The sequence below is a fragment of the Heteronotia binoei genome, chromosome 14 (genome assembly GCF_032191835.1).
Source record: "Heteronotia binoei isolate CCM8104 ecotype False Entrance Well chromosome 14, APGP_CSIRO_Hbin_v1, whole genome shotgun sequence".
In the NCBI taxonomy this organism is placed as follows: Eukaryota; Metazoa; Chordata; class Lepidosauria; order Squamata; family Gekkonidae; genus Heteronotia; species Heteronotia binoei.
The window spans coordinates 33895114-33918294 of record NC_083236.1 but is presented as its reverse complement, the minus strand read 5'-3'; the positions used below and the strand labels follow the sequence as shown (position 1 = coordinate 33918294).

Genomic DNA, 23181 nt, shown 5'->3' with positions numbered 1-23181 from the left:
TGCTAGAATGGCCTTGGGTCAACCATAGCGCTGGAAGAGGTTGTCCTTGAAAGGGTTGCTATTGTGAGAGCTCTCTCAGCCCCACCCACCTCACAGGGTGTCTGTTGTGGGGGAAGAAGATAAAGGAGATTGTAAGCCACTCTGAGACCCTGATTTAGAGAGAAGGATGGGGTATAAATCTACCATCTTCTTCTTCCCATGATCTCCAGTATAGCCTTTTTGGGTGGACACAGGGGACAAGAATTGCCTGCTCCAGGTTGGGAAATATTTGGAAATTTTGGGGGCAGAGCCTCCAGAGGGTGGGACCTGTGGAGGGGAGGGACTTCAACAGGATAAAATGCCATAGAGTCCACTGTCTTAAGCAGCCATTTTCTCCAGGTGGACTGATCTCAGTTGCCTGGAGATCAGATATAATAGTGGGACATCTCCAGCCATTACTTGGAGGTTGGCAACCCTGTGGGGGACCATTATATTCTCTTTTTTTACCAGCAAAAAATTTGGTTGGATCCAACCCAACCAAGGAATGTGCCCTCACACTGTTTTCTGGTATCCACCGGCTTCTACTAGCAAGTTGCATTGGTCATAATTAGTAATGAGGGAGAGACAAGGAGTTTTATGAGATGAGGCAGGGGACAGCATGTTTAGCAGAACTGACAATAACTTTTAAAAATCATAAGTCGGAGAGAAAGAAATGTACATTTCTTAACAGTACTGTCGTCAGGAGACCACATGAATGAATATTATCTTATTTTCACCCTTGTTAATCCAGGCAATGAGTCACACTCCCCTCACCATGTTGTATTTGTCCAAGAATGCATTCCTGTAAGCAGGGCTTTTTTTTTTGTAGAAAAAGCCCAGCAGGAACTCATTTGCATATTAGGCCACACACCCCTGACAGCAAACCAGCCATAACTGCATTTCTGTGTGTTCCTGCTCAAAAAAAGCCCTGCCTGTAAGATCAGGCATAGATCTTTAAATTTCAAATCAATGTCACCGTGTACGAAAGACAGAAGGTCCTTTTGATGAGGGCATTACAAACCCGTTTGGAAATGTGCTATGATTCGATCGAAGAAAGGTCATGATTTGCAATTTGTCATGTACAAGCGAAAAACCAAGATGGGATGCAGTCAAGATGCCAGAAAGCAAAGGGCTACTTGGAAGGGCTTCCTTGTCTTTCTAGTTGGCATCAGAGCTCCTGAGTGAGTGGACAGGTTCTGTGGGATCCTATCCATGTTGTATGGGGGTAAAACCTGTGCACATTAAATTTATTTTTACTCATTGACAATTTGCAAATGATATAGAAAAGGGTTGCTGAAATGATTACTGAGACAATGTCTGTGAATACTCCCAAAGCGTTTCCTGCATCTTGCAATTATTATTTATTGTGTGCCCTATTCACAAGTTACCAGTGAATGCACATACAATCTGTGTACAGCACACACTTGGTTTTTCTTTATACGTGTGCTGAGTAATTCCTGTGTTACATTCAATGCATGTACAGCTGAATGTGTGATTTAAGTTCTGTATTTATCCAGGTGCTAGTCCCTGATTTCCTTTGTAAAGTGACTACACATTATGAAAAAGTATATATTCATATATGTGTACATACAGAATGTACACCATCCATTCATGGTAACCTATGAGTAGGGCTCCTGCCTTCTCATCATAGTGGAGGAAACAGCTGGAACACAAGCCGGAATTTTTTTTTTGTAGAAAAAGCCCAGCAGGAACTTTTTTGCCTATTAGGCCACACCCCCTGACACCAAGTCAGCCGGAACTGTGTTCCTGTGCATTCCTGCTCAAAAAAAGCCCTGAAGGCACAGCTGTTGAAGTTAGTGCCTTAAAATGCAATACCATCATATATGCCATCTAAATTTCCCATTTTATCAGCTAGTTATTGCAGCATGTTTGGGTCACTTAAATGAAATAGCAATTCTCCTGCAAAGGCAGAATTAAAGAGTTACTTATTGCAGGCTGTCACACAAGTTTAAAACAAAAGGTTCTGTAGTCAAGGCCCATTTTCCATTCCAGAAAGGAAATCCATTTTGGATTGATCTTTCTTTCCTTCTTTTTTCTTTTAGTGCTTGTTAAACCTTCATTGGATTATTCCACATTTTATGTGTCTCCCCACACCACCCTTGCTTTTCAACAACAATACCACCTCAGGGTAGAGCATTATTATATCGAAGTAAAGATGACACTTAAAACAGAGTCAATTGAATCAAACCCAGTTAAAGCCTAACAGAGAAATGATGAAAAATACTTGTTCAGGGATAATCTCAGCAAATGATCCTGCTTCAAAAAAGTCATAGGCAGGGCTTTTTTTGGTAGAAAATGCCCAGCAGGAACTCATTTGCCACACCCCTGCTATCACTATTGTTTTGCGCAGGCCTTTTTTGTAGAAAAAGCCCAACAGGAACTCATTTGCATATTAGGCTACACCCCCTGATGTCACCATTGTTTCACACAGGGCTTTTTTTGTAGAAAAAGCCCTGCAGGAACTTATTTGCATTTTAGGCAACACCAGCTGGAACTGCACTCCTGTTTGTTCCTGCTTAAAAAAAGCCCTGGTCACAGGATTATTGATGTCTAGCTCAGTAATGTACTCAGATGGGTGACCATGTTGGTGTGTTGCAGCAGAACAAAGTTTGAGTCCAGTGACACCATTAAGACCAACAATGTTTTATTTCAGGTATAAGCTCAAAAAACATTTGGGCAGCATGAGCAGGTATAAGCCTTTTGTGTGCATACAAGTTTCTTCAGATACACAGAAGTCACTAGCCATTACATATAGGTAAAGGGTGCTGCCAGGAAAGGCTAATTAGAGCCAAGAAGTATAAGTAAATGAGCAGTAAATATAGCTAAAATTGAATTAAGGCAATTGACAAAACCTGTGAATAGCAGCAAAGCATACAACATAAAAGAGTATTCAAACAGAAGAGAACTGGATAATGTTAGCATGTGTAGTGAGATAAAAAACCCAATATCTCTGTTAAGCCCCAAAGTTCCATCATCCTGAGTGTTGTAATAATTCATAATTTAGTAATCTCCTATTCTAGTCTGTTCCTGAAATTTCTTTTCAATAAAACAGCTACTTTGAGTTCCCTCATTTTATGTCCTGGAAGGCTGAAATGTTCTCCTACAGGTTTTTCAGTTTTGTGATTCTTGATGTCAGATGAAAGCATGAAAAACAAATGTATGAAAATATGACCCTCACTCCAATACTTATCTTTATTAAGTTGGGTGGGTAGATAGAGAACAACGCAGATGGCAAAACTGGGAAGCCAAACTTAAATAAATGATGCCCATTCTAGAAGAAGGCACATTGCTGTTTTCTGAACAAGTGTTTTTGATCCAGCACCTGGGTAGATTCATGAGATATATCTGAGAATGAAGTTAAGGGAGAGGAGTTTTTGATGATGTGGTTGGAAATATCTGAGGAACAGCATTCTGTAATGCTCCAAGAAAGGCAGCTGTTCAAATCTATGCTCCCTTTTCATCTAAGATGGTGGGAGTCCATCTCCGGTATATTTGCAAAGTGGCCATTTTGAACAAACAATTTGTGTCCTACGGTCTTGGAAAAACCAGGAATATTAACAGCATGGCAAGCTATAAATTGACCATTTGGCTCTTAGCTCATTGTTTGAAGCCTCAGACCTTCAGAAACACCTTGGCAGATTTCTTTGTGCGGCGGTGAGGGGAGGATATCTGCCTATTTATTTTTGTAATTTGGTTCTTTTTTCCTTTTTTGTAAACCCCTTTGGGTTTCTTCAGAGAGATAAACAGTCAAAAAATGCCCACACAAATAAATAAATCCAGTCAGTCTGTGCCTGATGGCTACCCGCCTATTTCTTAATGCTAGGTTCAATTGCTGTGTGTTGCCTTTTGAAGATCTTGGGAAGAAATCTGGGAACTAAGATTTTTATCCTCTGGATAGGGTGAGCAATATAAAGCACTAGGGTCACCAGGTCCCCCCTAGCCACAGGCTGCGGATGGGGGGGGGGGTTGAGGGTTGCCACCATCAGGTTGGGAAACTCCTGGAGTTTTGGGGATGGAGCATGGAAAGGACAGGGATCTCAGTGGGGTACAAAGCCATAGAGCCCACCATCCAAAGCATCCATTTTCTCCAGGGGAGCTGATTCTTGTAGTGTGGGAATGAGCTGTAATTTGGGGAGATCCCCAAGTCCTACCTGGAGGATGGCATCCCTACTCCACCTTTACTGACTGTCAGAAGCCATTGCAAGCAGTGAGAAGAGAGAAAAGAGGAGGAGGAGAAGGAGAGAGTTGGTTTTATACCTCACCCTTCAATACCCGAAGGAGTCTCAGAGTGGCTTACAATCTCCTTCCCTTCTCCCTGCAACAGACACTGTGAGGTAGATGGGGCTGAGAAAACTGTGAGAGGACCGTGGCTTGCCCAAGGTCACCCAGCTGGCTGCATGTGGAGGTAGGGTTGCCAAGTCCAATTCAAGAAATATCTGGTGACTTTGGGGGTGGAGCTAGGAGACTTTGGGGGTGGAGCCAGGAGACATTGGGGCAGAGCCAGGAACAAGGGTGTGACAAGCATAATTGAACTCCAAGAGAGTTCTGGCCATCACATTTAAAGGGACAGCACACCTTTTTAAATGTCTTCCTTCTATAGGAAATAATGAAGGATAGGGGCACCTTCTTTTGGGGCTCATAGAATTGGACCCCCTGGTCCAATCATTTTGAAACTTGGGGGGTACTTTGGGGAGAGGCACTAGATACTATACTGAAAATTTGGTGCCTCTACCTCAAAAAACAGCTCCCCCAGAGCCCCCGAAACCTCCAGATCAATTCCCCATTATACCCTATGAGAATCGATCTTCACATAGGGAATAATGAAGTGCTCAGCAGACGTTTCCCTCTCCCCCACACCCCGTTTCTGGCGAATCTGAAGCAGGGGATTGGCCTCTCTACTCACGAGTTGCTGCAAACTTCTTCACAGCAGCACAGACACACCATCCCAAGAGGAAGCCTTTCAATTGGAGACTGAAGCCTCCAGAGGTACAAAGGTAAATGGTCCTCTGGGGGCGGGGCTTCCCCCCGCTGGCCAGCTGACTGGGTGTGGGAAGGAGTCTGGGAAAGCAGAAGAACTCCCGCTGGGACCTGGGGATTGGCAAGCCTATGTGGAGGAGGAGTGGGGAATCAGACCCAGTTCTCTAGATTAGAGTCCACAACTCTTAACCATGTAGAGTTGCCAATCTTCAGGTGAGACCTGGAGATCTCCTACTTTTACAACTGATCTCCAGCTGGCAGAGATCAGCTCCCCTGGAGAAAATGGTTGCTTTGAAGGGTGGACTCTATGGCATTGTACTATGCTTTGGCCCCTCCCTTCACTAAACCCTGCCCTCTCCCAGATCCATTCCCAAAGTCTCCAGGTATTTTCCAGTACAGACCTGGTAATCCTATCACCACAACTGGCTCTTGAAGGCTAGTGTAGTGCAGTGGGTTGGATTAGGAAATCCTTAGCCAGTCAGGACGGCCGAGTGGTCTAAGGTGCTGTGTTCAGGTCGCAGTCTCCCCTGGAGACATGGGTTCAAATCCCACTTCTGACAAAGCTGATTTCTTTAAGGGGAGGGATGGTGGCTCACTGGTAGAGCATCTGCTTGGCAAGCAGGAGGTTCCAGGTTCAATCCCCAGCATCTCCAACTAAAAAGGGCCCAGGCAAATAGGTGTGAAAAACCTCAGCTTGAGACCCTGGAGAGCAGCTGCCAGTCTGAGTAGACAATACTGACTTTGATGGACCCAGGGTCTGATTCAGTATAAGGCAGCTTCATATGTTCAGGTTCAAATCCTCACTCTGCCAAGAAGGAAGCTTGCTGGGTGACCTTGGGCCAGTCACACATACTCGGCCTAACCTAGTTCACAGGATTGTTGTGAGAGTGAAATGGAGGAGAAGAGAACATTGTAAGCCACTAGGATTGCCAAGTCTTTGTTGGAAAATACCTGGAGATCTTGGGGATGGATCCGAGAGAGGGCAGGGTTCGGAGAGGGGAGGAGCCTCAGCATGGTCTAATGCCATAGAGTCCATCCTTCAAAGCAGCCATTTTCTCCAGGGAGTAATATACAACAGGTACTGGTGTATGTAAAGAAAAAAAAAACTGTGAGAATAATCACTGGTAAATAATAACACCTTTACACATTCAGTGTGTATATGCATTCTATTCAATGCAATATAATGATAAAACATTCAACAAATACAAACACGTATTTTATGCAGCCACTGAAAAGTGAAACACAGGGTGCTCTTCTCTCCCCCAAACAGTCTTATCACTACTCAGTGTTCCATCAGGCAACTGCCTCTATTGAATCAATTCATAAGTCTGTGACTTTGGGTGGAGCCTTTCAGCGTTCAGCCATAAAATTCCAACTGAGAGAGTAAGAAACCACATCCCCAGAATTTTCCACTGTTTCGTATCCTTGGTCTTTCCTCAGCCTTTGCTCTTGAAGATACTGCTTCTTGGAGCCACAGTACATCTACTTCAAACATGAATCAATGCATGCAGTTCTAAATCTCTGCTTCTGGCAGGAGATCTCCAGACCACATCTGGAGGCTGGCAATCCTATTAAAGCCACTTTGAATATCCCCTGGGGACAATGGTGGGGCCCCTCAAAGCTTGGAACTGGTTAGGTTTGTGTTAGTGCTTGTGACAAAGCCCCCCCCCCCCATTCTCTCCCCCCCCTCCCCTTCCGTTTTGACTCAGAGTAAACAATTATTTCCAGTTTGCCAGTTGTTTTCCCCAAACTATGTTGTCCTTTAATGTATTCATGCACTTTAAAAAAATGTTGAGCATAAAGGGCTTCTACTATTTCTGCTGGGAAGGGATGCATCTTTGTAAGCGGTTCCGGTATTTAGACATGTCCAGTTTTCCTCAAGTGCAATTGCAAATAATGCACCCTTTGGTAGCTAATGACTACCATTTAACACTGGGGTTTTGTCTCCCCCTGCCCTCCCTTCCTAATTAAAGCACATTTCAAGAATATAGTAAAATAATGGCCTTGTGAAAAGGCAGCGATGGGTTTCCCATTATCTGCTTTCTATCTAACAAGAAAAACGGGGCAGGGGGGGGGGCCCATACACCTAACATAAGCAGGAACAGAAGTTACCGCAAGTGCCCCCCTGTCACTGTGGATAATAAGCATGTTTGCTTTTCTCTCTCTCTTTCAAGAAGCTTTTTTCACACACAGCATCCAAGCAAACCACAAGATTATGGCATCAAAGGGCTGCAGTAAGATAATGGGCTGTGAGTTGGTGCTTCCTCCTAAATGCAGTCTCGCCCCCGATTGAAACAAAACCTACAAGCTAGAAGTTTCATGGTGCCTCATTTCCAGTTGGCAGGGTGCACATGCCAAGGCAAACCTGAGCCACTTTCCTTGTCTCTTGTGTTGAACCGGTCCTGTGAATGAATCAGTCCAGTTTGTGGCAAGACGCATCTTGAGGACCTTTCTGAAAGTACCACAAGCCCAGTCACAATTTCCTGAAGCACTGAAGGCTATCTTGAACCTCTCACAAATTCTTTGGGGATATTTATCAGCCATCAGCTTTCTATGAATAAGTGGCGCCTTCCTGTAATTCTTGGGGGATTCACTGTGAATTCAAGCCGTTTGGCGCTTTGTGGACTTGATTCCCACCCCCTGGCTGTTCCACTCAGCGGCAGCTGTTTGGCAGTCCTGAGGTTCTTTATCAAAAGCTTCCCTGAAATCCTGATAAACTGTAGCATATGCTGAACCCAGCATGTAATAGCTCAGGTATGCTGCCATGATTCAATTTGCACATGAAAAGCTGCCTGTGCACATGGAGCCCCTCTCCCCAATCCTCCTAGGCAACGTCTCGATGCTCAGGTTTAATCATGCTGAATCTCCAGGATGAATGAAAGGATAGACTACTACAGGAAATGGCAGATTTGCCTGTCAGCACACTCTAGTCTCAGACCATTTAGAGCCATGCGAGTCAGTACCAAAACTGACTGATCTGGTATTCAACTTAGAGCTAGTGCAGCTGGCAAAGTAGGGTCCCAGCAAGTACCTATGCTGCTGCGTTCTGGACAAGTTGCAATTTCCAGATCAGACTCAAGGACAGCCCCTTTGCAAAGTGTTGTTATAGTAGCCTTTCCTGGAGGTGACTGTTGCATGGATTACTGTGGCTAAATCAGGGTGAGACAGGTAAGGGGGCTAGCTGCCTGATCTGGCACAGCTGGAGAAATGTCAGTCTGGCAATGTTTGTGACCAGGAGTACATTCAAGCTCTTGGTGGTTGGTACAGGACAGGTGTTAGAGGTACACCGTCAAGAGCAGGAGTTGGCACCTCAATCCTATAGCCCCACCACCACCACAGAACCTCCATCTTTGAAGGATTCAGTTTCAGTTGACTCTGCTTCAACCATCCCTCTATGGCTTCCAGCCCTTCAGCCAAAATAGATGGGGCTACAACAGTACACCAGAAAAGCATTCAAAACTCACACCATAAATATGTGTGTGTGTCTATAATACAAAGACAATAGGTTCCAAAAATCATAATTCAGTACATTACATATTCATTCTGCTGGAATGCAGTAACTGGTCCTTTAATGCAATTCTAATAAGGGTTCAAAGTGAAGGATCAGTTATTGCTTTCCAGGAGGAATGAAAACGTAATATACTGAAGTGTGAATTTTTGAACCTATATGTACGTACACACATGTGTGGTGTGAGTTTTGAATAATTTTCTGGTGTACTGTTGTAGTTCATTTCTGATTACATATCAGAACCTGTACTATTTGTATCAAAATAGATAGGGCCGGCATCCGGTCAGCCATCCATCAACAGATACAGCTGGGTGTCATCAGCATGCTGGTGTCAATCCAGCCTGAAATTCCACACCAGCTGGGCAGGGAGATGCATATTGATATTAAATAACATTGGAGATAGGGTGGCCAGACTGTCCCGGGCAGCCGGGAATGTCCCGGTTCTGGCCCCCTATTCCCGCCTCCCGGGCTGGCTATACCGGGACCATTAGAGGTCCTGGTTTAGCCAGCCCCGGAGGCGGGTGGGGCCGCGGGCGCCGGCGGGGAAGGCGGCGAGTGAGGGAGGGAGCGTCCCTGCGCATGCGCAGGGCCCCTGCGCACGCGCAGGGACGCTCCCTCACTCACTCGCCGCCTTTCCCGCCCGCGGGGCCCGGTGGCAGTGGCGGAGGCCTCTCCGCGGCCTCCGCTGGTCGCTGGAGGCCTCCAGAAACTCTGGAGGGCCTCCAGCGACCAGCGGAGGCCGCGGGAGAGGCGGCGGAGGGCGCCGGCGCTGGTCCTGGGAGGCCCTCCAGAGACTCTGGAGGGCCTCCGGCGACCAGCGCCGACCAGCGGGAGGCCGCGGAGAGGCCGGCGCTGGTCCCTGGAGGGAGCCTCCAGAGACCAGCGGAGGCCGCAGAGAGGCCGGCGCTGGTCCCTGGAGGCCCTCCAGAGACCAGCGCCGGCCTCTCCGCGCCTCCCCGGCCTCCGCAGCCGCCGCCAGCCCCGCCAGCAGCACCAGCAGGCCTGAGGAGAGGCCGCCACCCGCCCTGGAACAAGGTAAGTAAGCAGGGAGGGGAAGGGCTGCTGGCGGGAGCCTTCCTTCCCTCCCTCCCTCCTTCCCCTCCCTCCTTCCTTTCTTCCCTTCCCTCCCTCCTCCCTTCCTTCCTTCCTTTCTTCCTTCCCTCCCTCCTTCCTTCCTTCCTTTCTTCCTTCCTTCCTTCCCTCCCTCCCTCCTCCCTTCCTTCCTTCCTTCCTTTCTTCCTTCCCTCCCTCCCTCCTTCCTTCCTTCCTTCCCTCCCTCCTTCCTCCCTTCCTTCCCTCCCTCCCTCCCTCCTTCCTCCCTCCCTCCTTCCTTTCTTCCTTCCTTCCCTCCCTCCTCCCTCCCTCCCTTCCTTCCTTCCTTCCTTCCTTCCTTCCTTCCTTCCCTCCCTCCTCCCTTCCTTCCCTCCCTCCCTCCTTCCTCCCTCCCTCCCTCCCTCCCTCCTTCCTTCCTTTCTTCCTTCCTTCCCTCCTTCCCTTCCTCCCTTCCTTCCTTTCTTCCTTCCCTCCTTCCCTCCCTCCCTCCCTTCCTTCGAGCCCGTCCCTGTGGCATCGGTCCCATCGTTGTGGGGCAGCGGCACGCTGAAGCAGCCTGTCGGTCACTTCCGGGTTCCTGTCCTGCATCTCGACCTGTGTTATTAGTGACAGGCTGCTTCGGCGTGCCGCTGCGCCGGCCCCCTGGGTCCCACAACGATGGGACCAATGCCACAGGGACGGGCTCGAAACACTCTATAACCCCTCAAAAGAACAGCAGTCTAGCTCGCTTCCCCCGAGCCCTGCCGCCATAAGCCTCAAGGGGGCTCATTTTGCGGCATCTCCCGGCGGGAGGGTGGCACCCGCACGGGACACATATCAAATGAAAGAGGGGGCGCAGGGCTATCAGAAACAGCCGGCGGAGGGAGTCGGGAGACCACCCCACTGGGGGATCCACACCCTGAAAGTGATGAAGGTGGCGCAGATAGAGCCAACAGAGCAAACAGGACAAAATAAATAGGCTGCATTATGCAGCACAGTCTCACTGGAATCTCACTGGAATCTGACTGGCTTCTCAGCATGGAACTCGTTCTCTCTAGTCTTCTCACTTTGAAAAAAGTAAAAAAAGAGTTTCATTTAACTTTACTTCCCCCTTTCCCTCTCTATAAATAATCTTGGTGTTTCCCGCGGTGATATTTGGGGGATTTTTGGGGACGTCACAGGAAGTTCTGTGAAGTCACTTCCTGTTTCCGGCAGTGGCATTTGGGGGAAATGATGTCATTTGGGGGAAATGATGTCACAGGAAGTGATGTCACTTCCTGCTTCCGGCAGGCGGCGCGGGGGAAATGATGTCACAGGAAGTGATGTCACTTCCTGTTTCCGGCAGGTGGCATGACGTCACCGGAAGTGCCGTCACCGGAAGTGACGTCACTTCCTGTTTCCGGCTTTGCACGCGCGCACCCCTACCTTCCCCCCCCCCAAAGGTGTCCCTGGCTGGCCTTCAGACATTATGTCCACCCTAATTGGAGACAGGATTGAAGGACCCCCCACACTTGGGGGTGTCAGGGCAATACCTTCTCTCCTAGCACCACACTCTGTCTCTGACCCTGGTTAACCTTTCTCCTATTTGCTCCTTCCATGTCCTCACTGACCTCCAGGGGGGGCTTCTCCTGCCACATTACAGTGCTGTCGGCATGCCTAAGGCAGAACCTACATTCCAGCCCTTCACCCCCAGAGTTGGGGTGCCCTGGGAAGTGACACTACCTCGCAAGATTGCTGTAGGTAAAAAATGGAAGAGATGGAATGTCACATGACACCCAGCCCTGTCCCAAAAAGCCCTGTGGCAGACTGGGGCTCTCTCGGTTCCTGTTCCAACACTCTAGCCACTATACCACACAATCTCTCTGTAGCACCACATCTCATCTCTAGCACCACACCATCATAGCTAGCCATATTTTGGTTTGATTGTTATCCATATGGTTTAAAATAGACCTTCTGCCCAAGTTCTTATGCATTATTTTATCGAACATGCTGGTCTTTGCATGTTCTATAAAATAAAGTAAAAGTCTCCAATGTATATATTTATAGAGAAAACATTCTGTTTGATGCCTTTGGCTCCTTTCCCTGCCTGCAAAACCTCAGCAGAAAATTTGCCTTGTGGAGAAGGAGGTATAAACAGATCTGAGACGGTTTTAGAGAATCTCAGGATATGAGCACTCAGGTGCCAAAGAAGACTGATGTGAAGTGGAGCCCTGGCACTCAGGAACGGGAGAAACTTACTTTTAATAATTGCCATCGGCAGCAAGTTTGTTTGGGATTTGCAGCATTTAACAGATTTCAAGTGTAGGCCATAGATTATTTGGAAGAGATGAGGTGGTTATAAACTCTAGGCCTTTACTTCCATCATTTCACAACTGTGTTCTAAAGCAGAGATATCCCAACAGGTAGCTCATGAGAGACAGGTAGTTTTCAGGCTGCTTCAAAGTAGTTTATGCACCCCCAAAATGATCCAGAAAAAGGATCTGCTCTAGACTCTTAAAGAACAAAACCTTGTATATTGTAGGATTTATCTCTCTGCTGTTTAGCTCATCACTTCATTGTGTGGTTAGAGCTGCCTGCACTATTTAAACAAGTCAGAAGATTTTCACAGCCAAGCCTAGGGAAAGTGGAGTATGGTGAGAATGTGACATCACTTCCTATTAGGGTTGCCAATCCCCAGGTGGGGGCAGGGGATCCCCTGGTTTGGAGACCCTCCCCCCGCTTCAGGGTCATCAGAAAGCAGGGGAGGAGGAGGGGAGGGAAATGTCTGCTGGGAACTCTATTATTCCCTATGGAGATTTATTCCCTTAGAAAATCATGGAGAATTGATCTGCGGGTATCTGGGGCTCTGGGGGGGGGCTGTTTTTTGAGGTACAGCATCTAGTGCCTCTCCCCAAAATACCCCCCAAGTTTCAAAAAGATTGGACCAGGGGGTCCAATTCTATGAGCCCCAAAAGAAGGTGACCCTATCCTTCATTATTTCCTATGGAAGGAAGGAATTGAAAAGGTGTGCTGTCCCTTTAAATGTGACAGCCAGAACTCCCTTTGGAGTTCAATTATGCTTGTCACAGCCTTGATCTTGGCTCCACCCCTAATGTCTCCTGGCTCCACCCCCAAACTCCCCAGATATTTCTTGAATTGGACTTGGCAACCCTACTTCCTATTGATACTGTAGGAATTTCTCCTAATATCTACCATAAAGAGCACAGAGTCTAGAACAGAATCCTAGAGAGCGACACTGAACGCCATTTTCTGGCCATTTTTCCTTCCACTCCTCAATTTTTTATGGGTGGGGAATTGGGGCCAAGGATGGGGGTGGGTGGGCCTTACCCACCATTAATAGACAAACAGGCTATCTCTGGTGCTGACAGTTTTGTTTCTGGAAAGAAACATATGTGGATGATATCTTCAGGGATCTGCTAGGACTATCAAGTTTCTATATTGAGAATTCCCTTGCTATAGAAACAAAGGGTCTCAGATTGCACAGTATTTTGAGATGGCCTTGAAAAAGGAAGACATTTCGTGGCTTTTGTTTTGGGTCAGACCAACACAGGTATCTGCAATTTCTGTCCCAAGAAGTGCCTAAAAGCTGCACAATAATTATTATTATCATCATTATTATTAATAATAATATTAAGAATCATAATCATAGTATTATTAATCTATCTGCATAATCTGTTTAACCAAGTAGAAGAAAAGCTCATTTTTCTCCCTTAGACTAGTTTCTACATGGAAGCGGGGATTTTAAAAAAAAAATCAGTGGAAATATAATGTAGAGCAGTAAAAATGGAATAGTGGGCAGAAATAGGTAATGGGGCTCCAACTAGGATATATTCATAGTTCTAGTATTATATGTGCAAAGATATGACACAGGGCTGCATAAAGTCAAACTTAGATTTGAGTACCAATAACAGAAGAACAAGAAATGTGAATCACAATGCTGTCTGGCTCCAGTTAAATTCAATGAAGAACAAACTATATTATTTCAAGTCCTTAGTGGGGAAGAAACCTTTTCTCTGGCAATTTTGAGTAAGATGGTTTTCTAGTCAAGCTGTAATCTCAGTTGTCTTCTAAATATCTCTTGCTAGAGTCACTGCAAAGGCTGCGGTTCATGAAGATGAAAGCTATGGATCTCACCCAAGACCATTTTTCATCAGTGATTTAAAAAAAAAGCAAAGGGTGAAGAGAAAGGACATTTGGGGTGTTTTTGGAAGGGGGAGGACAGGGAGGCCTCAGTTGCATTCCCACTAAGGATGGGCATGAACTGGGGAAATGGAGGTTTGTTTGAGGTTCATGGTTCGTGGTTTTCATGAACCTCCAACCAATGTCTTCATTGGATGAACCAGCTCATGGTTTGTCTGGTTTGGAAGTTTGGCCCATCTTGAGTGATCTCTGACGGCATTTAAATGCCTTCAAAGCCTGTCTCCAGATCAGACCATCCTGACTGAACTCTGAGAGTGACCTCTGAAGCTTTTATAGGCCTTTGAAGTTCACTTACAGGCCGCACATACTCCTAAGTGGGTTCTGAAGGCCTATAAGTACCTCTAGAGCTAACTCTTGGAGCTCAGTTGAGTTGGGTGGCCATAGAGTCACTCCAATTGCTAGAGCATCCCATGTGAAACCATAGAATTTCTGCAATTTCCTAAATGTCCCTGTGCGACGTGCCTGGTGCAATATGCCACTTCTGGGTAATGTCATCATACTGTGTACACTGCATGGTGGCAAGACTCTTTGGGGGGCAGGGATCCCCCCCAGTGATCTCCTCCCTCCTCCTGGCAGGTTGGGGTTTGCAAAACCGAGGGGATCCCCTGCCCCCAGTGGGAACTTGGCAGCACCTAGCTGGTGGTGGGCTCTGACAGCCGGTTGGGCTCCAGCGGTATTTAAATTCCTTCTGAGCCAGAATGAACCCTCCTGGAACCTCACTTCCATGGAGGTTCATGGAGAGTTCATGAGAGGCATGTTCTCCTGGACCCTGTGTTCAAAACAGGGTTCTTTTATGGATTTGTGCCAATCCCTGATTCCCACAATTTTTTTCATGTTAGGAGAAAAAGAAACAGTGGAAAAAGCAACCTTTTCACCCTCTCCCTCCCAGCTACAGACACCAGTAGGATTAGGGTGATTCACCCCTTCACATCTGCTGTCAGGCACATTAGTAGCAGGGTCTCATCACTAGGCCATGGGCACCCAAGTTATAGTGATGGAAGAGCAACATTCTTGGATATGACAGATGAAGTTTGAACCCAGTGACACCTTTAAGACCAATAAAGTTTTATTCAAGATATGAGCTTTTGTGTGCTTGAGTAAAACTTTGTAGGTCTTAAAGGTGCCACTGGACTCAAACTTTGTTCTACTGCTTCAGACCAACATAACTATCCACCTGGATCTATTGGAAAAGATGTTCAGGTAGATCCACACAAGTTCAGGACAGAATCAAAGGTTGACTTAGGAACCAGGAAAACTACCCGAAGGGGAATGGGGTGTAAGCAGGAAAGTAGAAGTGCATAGGAAATCTGACAGACCCATGCCCATGCAACTGATGAGACTGTGCAGTCACAATGGAGATCTGTCAAGATGAGGCTGAACAGTGCCCTAGCTAGTGGAACCAGTGCGGTGTAGGGGTTAGAATGTCAGAGTTGGATCTGAGACACCCCGGTTTTAGTCTCCCTCTCTCACAAAAGCTCTCACAAAAGCAAGTTCAGCGCTGGGGCGGCCAGCACCTTGCAAGAGCCCCAGGAGCCCGCACTTTACTCTTTTGCCCCGTTGGCGGTAGGCTTGCCAATCCCCAGGTCCCAGCGGGGGGTCTTCCACTTTCCCAGGCTGCTTCCCGCCCCCAGTCAGCTGGCCGGCGGGGGAATCCCCACCCCCAAAGCCACCATGTGACTATCCCCCTCCAGAGGCTCCAGTCTCGGATTGGAAAGGCTTCCTCTTGGGATGGGGTGTCTGTGTTACTTGGAAGAAGTTGGCTGCAACTCGTGAGTAGAGAGGCCAATTCCCCTTCAGAGTCACCAGAAATGGGGCGGGGGAGGGAAGCCTAATAAAATGATATAGCCTATTCTAAACTCTTTCTGGATCAAAAGACAATTCAATGAACTGGGCTCATGTACTTGAAAGGAAAGGAAAGGTCCCCTCTGCAAGCACCAGTCGTTCCGACTCTGGGGTGACGTTGCTTTCACAAAGTTTTCACAGCAGACTTTTTTAACAGGGTGGTTTGCCATTGCCTTCCCCAGTCTTGTACTTGAAGGACTGCCTATATCTGCATGTTCCTGTGGAGATGCTGAACTTTTTTCTTCCCAGCAAGGTCTATAGGGCTGCCAGGTCCAACTCAAAAAACACCTGGGGACCTTGGGGGTGGAGCCTAGAGACTTTCCCATTCCCTAAATAAATATAGCAGTGAAGTTCCCCTGAATACAGTCTTTATTTCTGTATTTTCTTTTTCTTTTTGCCTTCAAAGGGTTCCCTAGCAGCTGCACCTCCACTAAATGAAAGTGAATACACTGGTCAGAAGGAGTCTGCAAAACCAGGGGATCCCCTGCCCAGACCTGGGGACTGGCAGGCCTAGATAAGTACCTCTGTTGTGTAAGACACATTTTGCTATGGTCTTAGCTGGGATTTTTCTAGAGTTGCCATTGCAAACCTCCAGGTGGGGGCTGGGGATCTCCTGGAATTACAACTGATCTCCAGACTACATAGATCTCTTATTTGTTTATTATTTATTTTGTTAAAGAATTTTTTCCACTTCTCCTGGAGAAAATGGTTGCTTTGGGTGGGGTGGGGGGTGGACTGCATGGCATTATACCCTACCAAGGTATCTTACCTCCCTTAACCCCACCCTCCCAAGCTTCACCATCAAATCTCCATGTATTTCTAAAGCCAGAAAACAGCCTTCTGGAAGAGGTCAAAGGACTGCTGGCTTTCTAGACCAGCTGCCAAACAGCTGTTCTAGAGAACTTTGGGGCTGCTCAAGCATGGGAAAAGGTGGACTAGCCTGATGATGGAAGTATATTTTCTTGTTTAGTTTGGTTTTTAATATTTTGCTTTAGTATTTGTTTTATCAAAAGGCTTTATATTGTTTTTCCATTGTTCTTCCCTGCTTTGAGTCTTTGGGGTGCCAGAGATATAAATTATTTTAAATAAACAAATGCACTTCGAGAACTCACTGGCAACTCTTGTGCATGTGCCAGCATTTGGCTAGGATGGCAGTGAATGGCAAGTTCCATACGACAGATAGATTTCCATCTAGGCAGAAAATCTGGCACGGCACCTGGGCCCTTGGTGAACATGAGCCAGTTTCTACACGAAGTGGGCGCACGGCCAGTCTCAGTAGAAATGTCTGGAGATATAAGAGATGGAATGTAGAGTAGATGGTGCCTGGAGGGTGATACTATTGGCTTCTCCATTTGCATGTGTAGAAAGAATGTATAACAAAAACAGGAACCCTTTAAGGACGGAATGCCTTCAAGGCCCTCTGGGGCAGCCAGAAGATAACAGCTAATGTCAAGTACATTTTTCAGTGCCATGCAAACTCATTCCTCCAGTTTTATTTCAGGTTCAAGGATCACAGCGAATTTATGTGTTGCAAAGTAATCATCTTCAAAAGAGGGCTCCCCCTTCCATTCTAGCTGGGGCCAGGTCTTGATCTAAATTTATACTTCCTCTATAGGCCAGTTCAAGCAGGACCTGAAGAAAATGTCTATGAGACATAGCTTCAGACTCCTTGCACTACAGGGTACTGTCAGAAATAGGGTTGCTAGCTAATTCTGGCTTGGGAAATCCCTGGAGATTTGGGGCCATTGCCCGAGGAGGGTGAAATCTGCAGTGGGGGAGGACCAGCATTGCCAATCCCCAGATGGGGGCAGGGGATCCCCCGGTTTGGAGGCCCTTCCCCTGCTTCAGGGTCATCAGAAAGCGGGGGGGGGGAGGGAATGTCTGCTGGGCACTCTATTGATCCACTGGTATCTGGGGCTCTGGGGTGTGCGTGTGTTCTGAGATAGAGGCACCAAATTTGCAGCATAGCATCTAATGCCCTCCAAGTTTCAAAATGATTGGACCAGGGGATCCAATTCTATGGACCCACAAAGAAGGTGCCCCTATCCTTCATTATTTCCAGTGAAGGGAAGGCATGTAAAAGGTGGGCAGTCCCTTTAAATATAAGGGCCAGAACTCCTTTTGGAGTTCAATTATGCTTGTCGCAACCTTGCTCTTGGCTCCACCCCCAAAGTCCCTGGCAATGTTCCCTCTAAGCTTCAGAGTCTTGTGAGCAAAAATTCTACTTTGTGAGCTACTGCATAAATTATTGTGCTCTGGGGTCATCCTTCCTGAGCTAAGACAAAAATCTGAAGGCTGGAGGCTAAAAATCTGTGAGCTAGCTCATGTTAACTCAGCTTAGAGGGAACACTGGTCCCCAGATATTTCTTGAACTGGACCTGGCAACGCTAGGGAGGATAAAGCTCTGTGGGGATGTAATATAATCCTAGGCAGGGCTTTTTTTGTAGAAAAAGCCCAGCAGGAACTCATTTTCATATTAGGCCACACCCCCTGACATCACCATGGTTTCACACAGGGCTTTTGGGGAGAGAAAGCCCATCAGGAACTCATTTGCATATTAAGCCACACCCCCTGCCACCAAGCCAGCCAGAACTGCATTCCTGTGTGTTCCTGCTCAAAAAAAGCCCTGATCCCAGGACTTCTGTTTTTCCTAGACTCTATAGTATACCATAGAATACCAAAACAGACATTTCCTCCAGAGGAACTGACCTCTGTTGTCTGGAGATCAGCTGTCATTCCCCACTTGAAGACTGGCAGTTCTAGAAATCACAGCTGCCACTGGATTTGCCTAATCTGGAGGGATAATTTCAACCCACAGAACAACTGATATGTTCATTTCAATGCAAGCTGCCTAACAATGCTTAGCCTCTCAGCAATATAATGAGGCACTGCAGAACCAAGTTTCTTTGCAACTGTGATCCAATATAGTAGCTGGCAACCAATAGTAGAAAGAGGCAGAGATGAGGAAAATGATGTCATGCCATCAACAGTATGATATCAATTTCTAGTGAACACCCAGAAGTTATGTCACAGCACCAATATGACACTCTATTAAAACCACAGAATTTGGGATGAATCCTAGAGTGTTGCACCAGCACTGTGATATAACTCCCAAGTACTTACTGTGCAGTTTATGTGATGCTGGTTTCCTTATCCTCCCCAGACGCCACCCCCAGGTTCTCCTAGAATTTCCCCAGAATTCCACAGAATAGCAGCAGAGGAGCAGCAGGAGAGGCTGGGAGTCTCCCTTTTCAGTGGGCGACTTTGTCTTTCTAGTCAATAGAGTATTGGGCTTGGGCCTGGAATACAGGGGTTCAAAATGTAGCTCAGGCATAGACTTACTGGTAGCTTTATCTCAGCTACTATATGTGGATTGAGACACCTGCTTCATTCTATCAGGAACACAGCAAAAAGATTAGTCAGAACAGTAACCATGCTGAACCATTGGCCCAATATCTAGTCCAATATCCTGTTTCCAGCCGTGACCAGCCAGATGCCATAGGACAACCCACAAGTAAAACTTGCTGGCAACACCCCTCAATTCCTCAATCCTCCCCAGCATCTGACCATTCTTCCTTTGAATCTGGAGGTCCTATTTAGCCAACAGCCAAAGGTAGCCTTATTGACCCAATCTCCCTTTAAAGCCATCAGAACCAGTAGCACATCGTGTAGCACTAATCTCTTCAAGTCAACTGCTAATCCCTTTTGAGTATCTGGAATCTATTCTTCCATTGTCTAACCCTGCATTCTAGTATTATGGGAGAAGGAGAAATGTTGTACCCACAAATATTTTGCTAGGTCTATCATAAGAACATAAGAGAAGCCATGTTGGATCAGGCCAATGGCCCATCCAGTCTAACACTCAGTGTCACACAGTGGCCCAAAAAAAATTTATATATATATATATATATATATATATATATATATATATATATATATATATATATATATATACACACACACACACTGTGGCTAATAGCCACTGATGGACCTCTGCTCCATATTTTTATCTAATGCCCTCTTGAAGCTGTCTATGCTTGTAGCTGCCACCACCTCCTGTGGCAGTGAATTCTTCACCTTTGGGTGAAGAAGTACTTCCTTTTATCTGTTTTAACCTGACTGCTCAGCAATTTCATCGAATGCCCATGAGTTCTTGTACTGTGAGAAAGGGAGAAAAGTACTTCTTTCTCTACTTTCTCCATCCCATGCATTATCTTGTAAACCTCTATCATGTCACCCCTCAGTCAACGTTTCTCCAAGCTAAAGAGCCCCAAGCGTTTTAACCTTTCTTCATAGGGACAGTGTTCCAACCCTTTAATCATTCTAGTTGCCCTTTTCTGGACTTTTTCCAATGCTATAATATCCTTTTTGAAGTGCGGTGACCAGAATTGCACACAGTATTCCAAATGAGACCGCACCATCGATTTATACAGGGGCATTATGATACTGGCTGATTTGTTTTCAATTCCCTTCCTAATAATTCCCAGCATGGCGTTGGCCTTTTTAATTGCAATCGCACACTGTCTTGACATTTTCAGTGAGTTACGTACCACGACCCCAAGATCTCTCTCTTGGTCAGTCTCTGCCAGTTCACACCCCATCAACTTGTATTTGTAGCTGGGATTCTTGGCCCCAATGTGCATTACTTTGCACTTGGCCACATTGAACCGCATCTGCCACGTTGTCGCCTACTCACCCAGCCTCAACAGATGCCTTTGGAGTTCCTCACAATCCTCTCTGGTTCTCACCACCCTGAACAATTTAGTGTCATCTGCAAACTTGGCCACTTCACTGCTCACTCCCAACTCCAAATCATTTATGAACAAGTTAAAGAGCATGGGACCCAGTACCGAGCCCTGCGGCACCCCACTGCTTACCTTCCTCCACTGCGAAGACTACCCATTTATACTCACTCTCTGCTTCCTATTAATTAGCTAGTTTTTGATCCAGAAGAGGACCTATCCTTTTACTCCATGACCATTTTCGCACACAGCTTACCTCGCAGTCACAGAACATAAGAGAAGCCATGTTGGATCAGGCCAATGGCCCATCCAGTCTAACACTCTGTGTCACACAGCGTCTGTTGGATTTCCCACCATCTGTGCCGGAGTTACAGGAAGTGCCGCGGCTTTTGCATAGCAAACGTAAACTGGCTTTCTAAGGAGCTTTTGATGAGGAACTTTATCAAAAGCTTTCTGGAAGTCAAGGTAAACAACATTTATTGGGTCTCCTTTGTCCATATGTTTGTTCACCCCCTGAAAGAAATGCAACAAGTTAGTGAGGCAAGATCTTCCCTTACAGAACCCATGCTGAGTCTTCCTCAATAACCCGTGTTCATCAATGTGCCTACTCATTCTGTCCTTGATAATGGTTTCTACCAACTTTCCCGGTATTGAAGTCAGACTGATTGGCCTGTAATTTCCCAGATCTCCTCTGAAACCCTTTTTAAAGATGGGGGTGACATTTGCTACCTTCCAGTCCTCAGGAACGGAGGCAGATTTCAATGAAAGATTACATATTTTTGTCAGGAGAGCCACAAGTTCAACGTTGAGTTCTTTCAGAACTCTTGGATGTATGCCATCCAGACCTGGTGACGTAATAGTTTTTAATTCGTCTATCAATTGTAGGACCTCCTCTCTTGTCACCTCAATCTGACTCAGGACTTTCAACACCCCTTCCAAAATTAGTGGTTCTGGAGTGGGCAAACACTTCTCGTCTTCCACAGTGGAGGCAAAAAATGCATTCAGCTTCTCAGCCATTTCCCTATCCTCCTTCAGTAATCCTTTTACCCCTTGGTCCTCCAAGGGCCCCACTGCCTCCCTGGCTGGTTTCCTGCTTCTAATATATTTGAAGAAAATTTTATTGTTGGTCTTTATGTTTTTTGCAATATGCTCCTCATAGTCCCTTTTTGCCTGCCTGATCAGAGTCTTGCATTTGATTTGCCACAGCCTGTGTTCCCTTTTATTAATCTGACTTGGACTAGCTTTCCACCGCTTAAAGGAGTCCTTCTTACTTTTTACAGCTTCCATTACTTTTTTGTTAACCATGCAGGCCTTTTCTTATACCTGTTTGTGCCTTTCCTAACGTGTGGTATATATTTTATCTCAGCTTCTAGGATTGTATTTTTAAATAGCCTCCAAACTTCCCCAAGGGTTTGGACTGTATTTACCTTTCCTTTCAGTTTCCTCTTCACATGCCGCCTCATCTCAGAGAATTTACCCCTTTTAAAGTTAAACGTGGTTGTGCTGGTCTTTGGGGGCAACTCCCTATTTATACAAACGGTGAAATCAATAACGTTATGGTCACTGCTCCCAAGCGGTATGATCACTTTTACATCTCTCACCAAGTCTTGGGCATTACTTAGGACCAAATCCAGGATCGCCCCACCCCTGGTAGGTTCTGAGACCATCTGCTCAATAGCACAATCATTGAGAGCATCAAGAAAACTAAATCTCTTTCTCTCGACCAGAACACATGTTGACCTAATTAATCTGCGGGTAGTTAAAATCCCCCATTACGACACAGTTTTTACGTTTAGCCGCTATCTTTAATCCTTCCATCATATTACTTGCCTAAGGATCGAATCACCAACTACCAAGACCCTCCCCCCTCTCCCTGCCAGGGATGGTTCCTTGGCGCAAAAGGATTCCCGCTCACCCTTCTGAGGGCACATTCCCCTTATCCTCAGCCCAGTGCCCTGTTCCCTCTCGACCCTCATGCTCCTGGCAGCAACGGGGCTGTCACGTTCAGAGCGGGGCTCATCTAATATGTCCCCAAGAGTCTTCTCCGAGTGCCTAACCGACTGTCTCTGCTTTTCCATGTAAGTCACCTCGGCCTCAAGGGTATGAACTCGTTCCCTGAGGACCAGGAGCTCCTTGCATTGAGCACACACCCAAGACTTCTGTCCTATGGGCAGATAGTCATACATGTGGCACTCAGTGCAAAACACTGGAAAGCCCCCACCCCCCTGCTGGCATTCTACTTTCATGATAGCTTTTTTCAAAAATATACAGTCCCCTTTAAATCCGGTTTGTTTATGTGGCTCCCCTTCTGGAGGGTTACTAGGCTTGCCACTTCCCCACTGGCAACAGGCAATCCTCTACCCCTGCCCTCAATCCTCCACCTTTGGTAAACTGAGGAGCAGGCGAAAATGTGGAGGATGGCATCAATAGTGATGCTCTGGGAATTTCTCCTAGTCTCAGTGATCTTTATGAAAGAGACTAAGGGAAATTCCTAGAGCATCGTCTAGAATTGATATTACTTCCTCCTGAAACTCCATCCTCCCCAGGCGCCACCCTCAGGTTCTCCCAGAATTTCTGGTTGTATTGGCTGGAAACCTTGTCTATTATTATTTTGTTTTGAGCAGGATCAGATATGGCAAAAATTCAAAGTTTCTTCATTGTCTTGTGATATAAATAAGTTATATCAAGAGCTTAAGAGGCCGAAATGATCCATCATGATTTCATGGGTATTTTCAGAAAGGCATTGTTTGGAAAAGTTCACTTGATGCTGCGCTCACTTTCATTTGCCCACAATAATGCTTCATCAACTAACTCTGTCCCTCCTGTACTAGTAGTTTCCTA

At 46.4% G+C, this 23181-nt stretch overlaps 1 non-coding gene across 1 annotated transcript; it reads left to right on the top strand.

Annotated features, from left to right (window-relative positions):
* The first annotated feature begins 5493 nt into the window (after positions 1-5493).
* TRNAL-CAG (transfer RNA leucine (anticodon CAG)) lies at positions 5494-5576 on the top strand. Its single transcript has one exon. It is a non-coding gene; the product is annotated as a tRNA-Leu (tRNA).
* Positions 5577-23181: the final 17605 nt, after the last annotated feature.